This window comes from Medicago truncatula, chromosome 4 (assembly GCF_003473485.1).
Source record: "Medicago truncatula cultivar Jemalong A17 chromosome 4, MtrunA17r5.0-ANR, whole genome shotgun sequence".
Taxonomy (NCBI): Eukaryota; Viridiplantae; Streptophyta; class Magnoliopsida; order Fabales; family Fabaceae; genus Medicago; species Medicago truncatula.
The window spans coordinates 7,291,712-7,303,554 of NC_053045.1; positions in this window are offsets into that span (position 1 = coordinate 7,291,712).

Sequence of the window (11,843 nt, forward strand, 5' to 3'; positions counted from 1 at the left end):
AAATAATCTACCTATTTAATAGGTGATGTTTGTTAAACTTAATTGGTTTTTCAATGTGCTTTTAAATGTGCTAAATGAAATTGACTTGTAATTCTGTTGTGGAAAATCTGAACGTGTGCTCAATCCTTGAAAATAATTTTCTCACATTTAATAAATATATTATATTGCCTTTTACGGAGGAGAAACGGTTATCCAACGGAAAAATATATTATTTCTATATATTATCAAAACGTTGCTTTTCATTTTAACACAGGAAAAAAAAAAAAATACTTTGCTCTTCCTTTCTTCCTTCAATTTTCTTACAAAAATACTAAGTGTCTTAGTCATCTGAACCTATGTATTTTTCGTCCTGATAGCCTCGGTACGATTACCGCTGAGAAGAACCTGTAGTACTTTGGGGGAGTCGCGCAATTCTGCGGATAATTCCTTAGTTCAGTGACATAGTCACGCCACAGGTTTTACTTTTTATTTTCTTATTTTGCAGGTTGTGATCCTTCAGTCATCCGCAAACAACAATTTAAGGAATTATGGCTGGAGACGAGGAAACAAGTTTGCCTGCTAAAGGAGTCAGGGATTGCAATGTCTTTGAGACTGCACTGAATGGATAAATAGGACTTGAAACAGTGCAATCTATGTTGTGGAATTCATCGGTATTCAAACCATTCTTCTCTTAAACCATTCACAAGAATCAGGTACATATTCTAAGCTTTCAACCTCCCAATCAGTATTAATTTTTTGTGTTGAAATCATGATTGTGTGTATATGTTGAATCTGTTTGGATTACGATGATATTCTAATCTTCCATTTGATTTATTTATTTTTAATTGAGATTACTATAATGATTAAGTTTAATCTTTCAAAAAAAAATATATATATAATGATTAAGTTTAAGTTGTCTGCGATGCAACAAAATATACTGTGTCTAGTGATTGAAATATTTTTTAGTCATGTGTTAACTAATTGAACTGAAAAGAAAAAAAAAAAATTACTTTGCAACGACAGAATGAAGTTTTAAGTGATGGAGCAGTTTCTATTTTGATTTTATTGATTGTACTAAATCTTTGATTTAATGCTCATTTGATCATATGTGATGTCATGTTAATTTTTCTTGAGTTCAGAATTTGATTCCCTCTTTTGGTGTATATGATTTCAGTGACTATTTTAAAATATATATTATGGTATTGAGATATAATAATTAGACGTCGTCGAAGCGCTTAAAATGAATTACTCTATAAATTTTGTGAAAATTCTGAAGTATATGTGAATTAATGGAAGGTTGTCATAGTATGCATCGTTTAAGTGGACTTTCTTTATAATGGTTGTGAAGGTATCAGTTTTTGTGATTTGAGAAAGTGTCGCTTTAATTCTAGGAATGCATGAGATATTGTTTAAAATTGGAATGAACTGAACATTAACATATAATTATCACTAAAATAAAGAAGAAAGGAAGAACTTATCGGTCCTTGGCTGAGGCGTGCAAACGCACTGGGCTTAAGAGCATTTCGCCGCCACAGGTCAATCACCTATTTCGCCGCCACAGGTCAATCACCTGATGCAGTTGGCCTCAAGACTAGTGCTCTCCAGGATACAACAGCTCTCCTCACTAACACTGCACGTGAAATAGCAAGGGCACAAGGGGCACAGGAACAACTATTGGATGCTCAAAGAAACAATAATACAACTCTCAAATATATGTGTATATGGGAATTGTCGTAGCTTTTAATTTTGCTGTCTGTATCCTTCAGACCTATATCAATTGTTTTCAATGTTAACGTTACACACATTTGCTGCCAAGTAATGTTCAATGTGCCAACGGTATGTAACATGAAACATGGAAAACGTTTCTCACGGAATAAATAATGATGACATCATTATTTATTTAGGATATATATAAAACAAAATATTAACTTTAAAATAAATTTAATTAAATTACAACAATCTCCCACAATTTATTTTAAAGTTGAGTATGTTCCTAAGAGCTTGAAATATCAATGTATAAGTAATAGTGTCTTTTGGACTATGAACTAGTACATAGAGCAAATGAAATTTGACTCACTAGAATGTCGGTGAGATTATAACCTCTATGAACCTCATTCCGTTTGTGAATCAGTGATCTCATCACTCACATTGATCTCTCGTCCAAAGCTTGTTCAACGCGGTGTGGTGCATTTTGGCCTTGCACCTATGCCTGGATTTCATGAGTGGCTCTAGAAAATCTGCCTAAACTTTCATAGAGGCGGCCTCACCTCCAACACTCATATAGGTGACTCTATCAGGTGTACACTATCAGTCAAGTACACCACTCATATATATGAGCTATAGATTCATTAAGAGTAAAAACTCAACCTTCAACGCTGTAGTATACACTATCCTACACCATAGGGATGAACTTTCAAAAATAAAATGGACAGTGTCTCATCAAATTGACAAGCGACTTGTTCTTACCCATATGAACATAGCCTTGCGAATTTTCACAATCTATGTTGGGTTACCATCACTCTCAATTTTTGTATTAGGCATAAGTCCCATCCCCCTCGATGTACTTTCCACTATCTTTTTGTTTAGTGATTTTGTAAACGGATCCGCTAGGTTCATTTCTGACCTCACAAAGGTTAGGGATATAACCCCATCATTCAGCAGCTGCTTCACAGAATTATGACGTATACGTATATGTCTTCTTTTCCCATTATAAAAATTATTATTTGCTCTTGCTATTGCTGCTTGGCAATCACAATTTATAGATATGGAAGGAACTGGTCTCTTCCATAAAGGAATATCTGCTAAGAGATTTGTTAGCCACTCGGCCTCAGAGCTTGCCAAGTCAAGAGCAATAAACTCAGCCTCCATGGTGGATCTGGCTATACAGGTCTGCTTGGATGACTTCCAAGTGACGGCAGCCCCACCAAGAGAAAAAATAAATCCACTTGTGGATTTGGTCTCATCAGAATCTGATATCCAATTAGCATCAGTGTACCCTTCAAGTACACTGGGGTATCCCACATAGCATAAACCAAGATTCATGGTTCCTCGAAGATATTTCAAGACTCTACATAAAGCATTCCAATGATCCTTATCAGGATTATGAGTATATCTACTCAATCTATTTACGGCATATGCAATATCAGGTCTTGAACAATTCATTAAATACATAAGGCTGCCAATTATTTGGGCATATTGAGTTTGAGATACACTACTCCCATTATTCTTTTTCAAATGTAAATTACCATCATAAGGAGTACTAACTGGTTTAGAGTCATAAAAATCAAATTTTCTCAAAATTTTCTCAACAAAATGTTCTTGAGACATTCTAAAACCATTTTTTAATTTTGTTAACTTAATTCCCAAAATCAAGTCAGCCTCACCCAAATCTTTCATATCAAAATTTGAAGATAAAAATTGTTTAGTGTCATTGACCACATCTATGTTAGTTCCCAATATAAGCATATCATCCACATATAGACAAACAATAACACCACATAAATTATCATCAAATTTAGTATAAACAGACTTATCTAAACCATTCACCTTATAGCCATCTAACAACATTACTTTATCAAATTTCTCATGCCATTGCTTAGGTGCTTGCTTAAGACCATAAAGAGATTTAATTAATCTACAAACCTTATTTTCATTGCCATGAACTACAAAACCTTCTGGTTGATCCATGTAGATTTCTTCCTCTAAATCTCCATTTAAGAAAGCAGTCTTTACATCCATTTGATGTACCACTAAATTATGAATTGAGGCAATAGCTATCAATACTCTAATTGAAGTCATTTTAACTACGGGTGAATATGTATCAAAATAATCTAGATCCTTTTTCTGTGTGTACCCTTTAGCTACCAACCTAGCTTTATATTTTTCCACCGAGCCATCAGGTTTCAACTTCCTTTTAAAGATCCACTTACATCCTATTGGTTTTGCTCCTTGAGGCAAGTCTACTAACTCCCATGTATGATTACTCATAATTGATTCTATTTCATTGTTAATAGCTTCTTTCCAAAAGGGACCATCAGGGGAAGAAATAGCATCGATATATGTCAAGGGATCTCCATCTACTAAGAAAGTGAAAAAATCATCTCCTAAGTTGGTTTCTTTTCTAATTCTTGTGCTCCTTCTAGGTTCAAGCTCAAAAACATTGGAACACGGATCAGATAACGGTCCACCTAATGATTTTTCTAGTTTAGATTTCAAGGGAAACACAATTTCAAAGAACTCAGCATTTTTTGATTCAATAATAGTATTTAATTCTAACACATCACTTTTCAACACTAAAAATCTATAGGCTGCACTATTACTAGCATAACCAATAATCATGCAATCACACGTCTTAGAACCAATTTTTCTTTTCTTAGGTTCAGGTAATAAAACCTTAGCCAAACACCCCCACACTTTCAGATATTTCAAATTTGGCATACGTTTTTCCCAAAGCTCAAAAGGAGTTTTATTGGTTTTCTTAAAAATAATTCTATTTTGAATATGACAAGCAGAAAGAATAGCTTCCCCCCACAAATTAGGAGGAGCTCCAGCACTTAATAACATAGCATTCATCATTTCTTTCAAAGTCCTATTTTTCCTTTCAACTATACCATTAGATTGAGGTGAATAAGGAGGTGTTACTTCATGAACTATTCCATATTGCTCACAAAATTCACTAAGTGAGTTAGAATCATACTCTCCACCTCTATCGGTTCTAAGCCTTTTGATCTTAACATTTAACTTATTCTCTACTTCGGCTATATAAATCTTAAACTTATCTTCCGCCTCATCCTTAGATCTTAATAAGTATACATATGAGTATCTTGAAAGATCATCTATAAAGGTTATATAAAACTTCTTACCTCCCCTAGTCATGGTAGATTTCAAATCACCTAGATCGGAATGAATTAAACCTAAAAGTTCGGTTTCACGAAACTCTATAGGTTTACAAGACTTCTTTGTAATTTTAGCTTCTACACATATTGAACACTTATCATTATCACCAATCGATAATTATGCAAAATTCCTAACTCTTTCAATTTCTTTATGTAAGAATAATTAACATGTCCTAATCTACCATGCCATAAATCAACAGAATCAACAAGATAAGCAGAAGATGAAACACTTTCATTCATAACTTTAGAAACATCTAAAATAAATAAACCATTACTATAGAAACCTTTGCCTACAAAGCCCCCACATTTTGAAAGTAGAACTTTGCCTGAATCAAAATTAGTTTTTATGCCCGCTTTGCTCAATATAGATACAGACACTAAATTATAATTCATATCAGGAACATGGAGAACATTACTTAATGAGAGGATTTTTCCTGAAGTGAGTTTCAAGTTCACCTTTCCTTTACCAAGAACAGTGGCTGTTCTTGAATCACTGAAAAGTACATTTTCCTCTCCTTCCCCTATATATTTATAGGAGGTGAACATATTTTTATTTGCACATATATGTGCGGTGACCCCAGAATCTACCACCCATGAGTTTTCCTTTATAAGAATTATAGATTCAGAAACAACATTCACAAATATATAATCCATCAAAGCTAAATTAAATTTAGGATTGACAGGTTGGTTGTTTCCATTACTGCATCTATAGTGAGCAATGCAAGGTCCATACTTTTGTTTAAAAATTCCATTGTAGGGGCGGTTCAGCAAATTGGTTTCCATAAAGAACAAACAGTGCAGCAACAATTATATGTGATTGAAAGGCAACAACTTATATGAATAAAACCAGTATAATAATTCTTGATTATAATTAATTCTATATCAATGAAACTTCGATGAAAATGCTCTTAAGATTGTTGGAAAATGACATAGAATTAATTAATAAACAAAGATAATAATCAAGAAATATCACCGCAATTATAAATATAATTATCACTAAAATAAAGAAGAAAGGAAGAACTTATCGGTCCTTGGCTGAGGCGTGCAAACGCGGCCTCAAGATTAGTGCTCTCCAGAATACAACAGCTCTTCTCACTAACACTGCACGTGAAATAGCAAGGGCACGGGAACAACTATTGGATGCTGAAAGAAACAATAATACAACTCTCAAATATATGTGTATATGGCAATTGTCGTAGCTTTTAATTTTGCTGTCTGTATCCTTCAGACCTATGGGGCTTTTTATATCAATTGTTTTCAATGTTAACGTTACACACATTTGACCAAGCCAAAACCGTTTTTGCTATTAATTAGATTTTACCAAGTAATGTTCAATGTGCCAACGGTATGTAACATGAAACATGGAAAACGTTTCTCACGGAATAAATAATGATGACATCATTATTTATTTAGGATATATATATAAAACAAAATATTAAAATAAATTTAATTAAATTACAACAGTTTTTATTATCTTTCTTTGAGAAGGATGTGGCAAAGTTCTATAAATATGATCATTTCTATGTAGCTTTTAAATGTGATGTACATATGAGATTTTGTAATGATGTTGTTTGAATTAATCATGAGATATTTGTGAGATACCAAAAAAGTTATGTTTGTTGAAATTTGTTTATATGAAAATTTATATTTATGGGAATTTGTTTTCTACATTGTTAGAGTGTTGTCACTAATCATTCAAGTTAATCTGTTACACATTGCATTATATTAATCCAATGTTGGTTTGTTGTTTGAACATTTTTTAAGTAGACTTGGATAGTAACTTTATCTTTAGATTTAGTTTTTCCTTTTGTGGAGATGTTGTCACTTGGATTTATCTAAGTAGACTTGATAAACCAACCATATTAGGGAAATTGATTTGACAGCACATGTGATATTATTTAGAGAGGACAAATACAATGATGATAATTGAGTTTTATCCAATAAATAAATGATTTTTTTTATTGATGAATTTGTTGTTACTTACTTCGTATAAGCAAATTTGTATAAATTTATTGTGAAAACTGAGTTTATTTTTATATACTCGACGAAATATGAGATTAATTGATTAAGAGACGGCTTAGTCAATATTTGTGAATTTAACGAATTCGTAGACAAAAACCTCGGGAAGAAAAAGAAGGAAATGTGACTATGCCACTCGAAAACAATAAGTGATGGGAACACTACCTTTATGATTGGAGATCCCATGAAAAAGGTTCAATGGAAAAAACAAGTCACTTGTTAGTTATGTTAGCACTAAACTGTTTTGTCCTTTTCCTATAGTGTTATGATAATGAAATGAGAAGTGCTAATTAAATTAAAATTTGAGGGTTAGGCTTTTAATGCCTTTAATGATTACCATAAGCCTTTAGGGTGGTGTGTGGTTGTAGCATGCACTAGATGGAATCACCTATATGAGTGTCAAGTGGGACCGCTTGCATGGGACCGTGGTGGGTCTCTAGAGCACTCATGAAAACCAGACACGCGCACGGTCTAAATGCGCAACACAGCGATGACACGAGAAATGGAGGGTTCCATAGCTTGCTACACCGTTCCGATGCATTACACTCAAAGGTGACTCAGGCTAATAATTTTTTTTAATTTAAAACTTTTGAAATATATGGGGGATTGTTGTATATTTTAGATATTTCAAAAGTTATTTATATTTATTTATTTATTTTATTCTAATTGATTTAATTAATTTTATTTGGAAAATAAATTTGTCGACTTCTTCAATGTCATCACGTTTCTCTTTTGCAAAATTTGTGTAAACTTCTTTTGAAATAATCTACCTATTTAATAGGTGATGTTTGTTAAACTTAATTGATTTTTCAATGTGCTTTTAAATGGGTGCGGTTGTGGTGCATAAAGAAATCCTTATATATCCTGCATAAATTCAGAAATGGTTTTGGAGTACAACTCAAAGAAACCATTTCTAGATTTATGTAGGGTGCATAAGGACCCTTTTAAATGTGCTAAATGAAATTGACTTGGTGGACACACATGTGTAATTCTGTTGTGGAAAATCTGAACGTGTGCTCAATCCTTGAAAATAATTTTCTCACATTTAATAAATATATTATATTGCCTTTTACGGAGGAGAAACGGTTATCCAACGGAAAAATATATTATTTCTATATATTATCAAAACGTTGCTTTTCATTTTAACACAGAAAAAAAAAATACTTTGCTCTTCCTTTCTTCCTTCGATTTTCTTACAAAAATACTAAGTGTCTGGGTCATCTGAGCCTATGTACTTTTCGTGTCCTGATAGCTTCGGTACACTTACCGTCGAGAAGAACCTCTTCAGTGACATAGTCACGCCTCAGGTTTTACTTTTATTTTCTTGTTTTGTAGGTTGTGAGGGAACTTCTACGGTACACCTTGCAAATTGAGGTGTACGGATACTCCTGATACATAAATTTATAAATTAACAATCATTTTATGAAATAAGTAGTTATTTGTCAATGTTTATATTTTAGAAAACACCATCTCATGAGGAAAAAAAAACATAATTTCATTGTTTATAAGAATTATATTAAATTTTTAACATTTTCTCAAAAAAAAATATAATCAATATTCTTCATTATGAGCAATAAAAATTCAAAAGAGTAAATTTTATTTCATCGACGCTTTTGGTAAATAAGATTTAATTATTATAATTGTCGATGATGAAAAATAATATTTTTTTATTCAAAAAAACAACTAATTTAATTATTAATTTAATGTTTTGGTGTACTGATACATTCAAAATGTTGGGTGTACCATAGAATTTGCCTTGTTAATATGGTGTTTCCAAAATCAAATACTCCCTCTGTCCCTAATTATAAGACCCTTTTGAGAATTTTTTTTGTCCCTTTTTATAAGACAAATAACATGTTGAAAACATAAACTAACATTCTTTCTTAAAGGATAAAATTGTAAAAACAATAGTAATTACAAACAACTTTAATACAAATATCCACTATTTTAATTCCCATGATTTTGACAAAAGGGTCTTATATATAGGGACGGAGGGAGTAGTATTTATAATTCTTTTTTGTGTTCTCTATTCATACCAGTTCAAGCGTTCCATTATTATTTGAATTCTTAATACTACGTTTCCAAATTCGAAAAGGATTTAGAATTCATTTCGTCGTTATGTTTATCCCAAGTCTTTTAATTGTGCATTGCACATTGAAAGTTTAATGACCTTTTTATAGGTACTTTTAGGCTTTGTTTGCGAGTTGAATTTTGGAGGGGAGGGGAAGGGAAGGAAAGACTTATGGAGTGGTAAACTCTTGTTTGCGAATTTTAAAAAAACAAGGGAAAGGTTTTATGGTGTTTTGAAGTGCTTCATTTGTCCAATTTTAAAGTTCCCCCAAATTGGGAGGTTTTGCGGGGGTTGAACATACAAATTGATAATTTTGCCCTCTTAATAATTCAAAATTCCAATTTTAGGCATTACTAAAATTATTACAATCTTTTTTAAAAACAACTTATTCAAAAAACCTTATCTATACAAAACAGCTTATTACGACCTCATTTTCAAAAACTGTTTATTCAAAACAACTTATTTATATAAAACAGCTTATTACGACCCCATTTTTAAAAACCACTTATTCAAAACAACTTATTTATACAAAACAGCTTATTACGACCTCATTTTCAAAAATCGCTTATTCAAAACAACCTATTTATACAAAACTGCTTAATATGACCTCATTTTCAAAAACAGCTTATTGAAAACAACTTATTTATGCAAAACAGCTTAATAGGATCTCTTTTTCAAAAACAGTTTATTCAAAACAACTTATTTATGTAAAACAGCTTATTACGACCTCATTTTTAAAAACCGTTTATTCAAAACAACTTATTTATACAAAACAGCTTATTTCAACCTCATTTTCAAAAACAATTTATTTATACAAAACACCTTATTACAACCTCATTTTCAAAAACCGCTTATTCAAAACAACTTATTATACAAAACAGCATATTACGACCTCATTTTTGAAAATCGCTTATTCAAAACAACTTATTTATACAAAACAGCTTAATATGACATTATTTTCAAAAACAGCTTATTCAAAACAACTTATTTATGCAAAACAGCTTAATACGATTTCTTTTTCAAAAACAGCTTATTTGTATAAAATAGCTTATTACAACCTCATCTTCAAAAACCGCTTATTCAAAACAATTTATTTATGCAAAACAGCTTATTACGACCTCATTTTTCAAAAACAACTTATTCAAAACAACTTATTTATGCACAACAGCTTAATACGATCTCTTTTTTCAAAAACAACTTATTTATACAAAACAACTTATTACGACCTCATTTTCAAAAACCGCTTATTCAAAACAACTTATTATACAAAACAACATATTATGACCTCATTTTTGAAAATCGCTTATTCAAAACAACTTATTTATACAAAACTGCTTAATATGACCTCATTTTCAAAAACAGCTTGTTCAAAACAACTTATTTATGCAAAACAGCTTAATACGATTTCTTTTTCGTAAACAGCTTATTCAAAACAACTTACTTATATAAAACAGCTTATTACGACCTTATTTTTAAAAACCGCTTATTCAAAACAACTTATTTATACAAAACAGGATAAATAATGTAAAAATATTCTTGGAGAGCCATGTTGTTTTATGAAGAAAAACAAAACGGAATATAGAGGAGGAAAGGAGAGAGGGGGAGATAGTAGGAGAGTGAAAGAGGTCGATAATGGAAGAAGAAGAAGAAAGAAGGTGGAGAATATTCTATAAAAATTTCTTGTATGAATAACAATCCATTTATGCTAAGGATTTAATCATATTTTGGCCGTTGTATTTTAGAGTCACATGGTTTAGAGTAGTAATCCCGTGAGATTTCTCATATGTAGTCAAAAGTTTATTTTTTGTGGTAGATCTTTATCTTGAATGGTGGTCGTCATTTGTATTTTTCATATGTTGCAACTATATCAATAAGTGATATTACTCTCTTTGAGGCATACAAACGAGGAGATAATTTTTACAATCATGATTCTTATAACTAAAATATATGACACCACAAAATTCCATCAATATGCATTTTATAAAAGTGTATATATTATAATGTATTATGTTTGCCAGGCTAAATTTATGTTGCTTTGGTGTTTGCATGTGCGTCGGTCATGATTTGAAATTGGGTCGTCACCCATGAAGTTCTAATTTTTTTTTCCTTTAATAACCATTGTCTAAACAAAAGTTTTATTACTCGTGTTACACAGGTTTTTTCCAATTTCTAGAAGAGCCATAGAGAAGGGCTTTTGTGTCTATTAAAAATTAATTGAGGTTTTTTTGTTCAGTAGTGCAACCGTTGACAATATTTGCAAGTTGTTCAAGCTTAGGTAATAATAATTCTATAGTTTATTGAACTTTTGCTTTGATAATTATTTGTTAAAAAAATTATTCCATTTCATTTGAATTCTTCTTCTTCTCTAATTGTATACGCAATAATAATTCTCTATAAATTATTGATAAGACTTTTGACTTTAATTAAAATTAGTATCACATAAGCAAGCATGACTTTTGATATTTAATTTCTTGTGCAATTTCAAATTCTCTGATCTCTTTGAATGTTTTTCATCAATCCAAATCCATCCATGTCTTCCTTCACTACTGATTCAAAGAGGAAGAGTTACATTGTGTACTTCAGTTTCTGCGACAAAGACGCTGCTTCTTTTGTTTCGCATCTCTACACAGCTCTTCGTTCCGAAGATGGAATCGTTGTTTTCTGGGTTGATTATGAGATGCGTGGAAATGGTGAAATACCAATACCAATCTCAATGTTGAAAGTTATAGAACATTGCCAAGTTGCTATAATTGTATTTTGGGTTAATAGTGTTTTTCATCCCTGTAATATATGTTATTTTCGGTTTTCGTCCCTATAAAATTTTCGGTTTGCACCCTCGTAAAATTTTTATTTTCCGGAAAACACCCTTAACATGCCAT